Source organism: Gekko japonicus, unplaced genomic scaffold (assembly GCF_001447785.1).
Source record: "Gekko japonicus isolate JY-2015 unplaced genomic scaffold, Gekko_japonicus_V1.1 scaffold1007, whole genome shotgun sequence".
NCBI classification, from domain to species: domain Eukaryota; kingdom Metazoa; phylum Chordata; class Lepidosauria; order Squamata; family Gekkonidae; genus Gekko; species Gekko japonicus.
The window spans coordinates 347,993-348,196 of NW_015177038.1; positions in this window are offsets into that span (position 1 = coordinate 347,993).

The window sequence follows — 204 nt, forward strand, 5'->3', positions numbered from 1 at the left end:
TGGTGTGCAGGTCCCAGGTTCATGTTTTAAAAGCTGCCTGGGGGATTATGGACCATTCACACACTTTCAACCTTAACATACCTCACAGGGTTGTTGTGCAGATCATACGGGGGAGAGGAGAATGATGTCAGCTGCTTTGGTTCCCACTGTAGAAGGAGTACAGGCGTGCACGACCCAGGACTTCAAAGAGATTTGCCGCGAGTT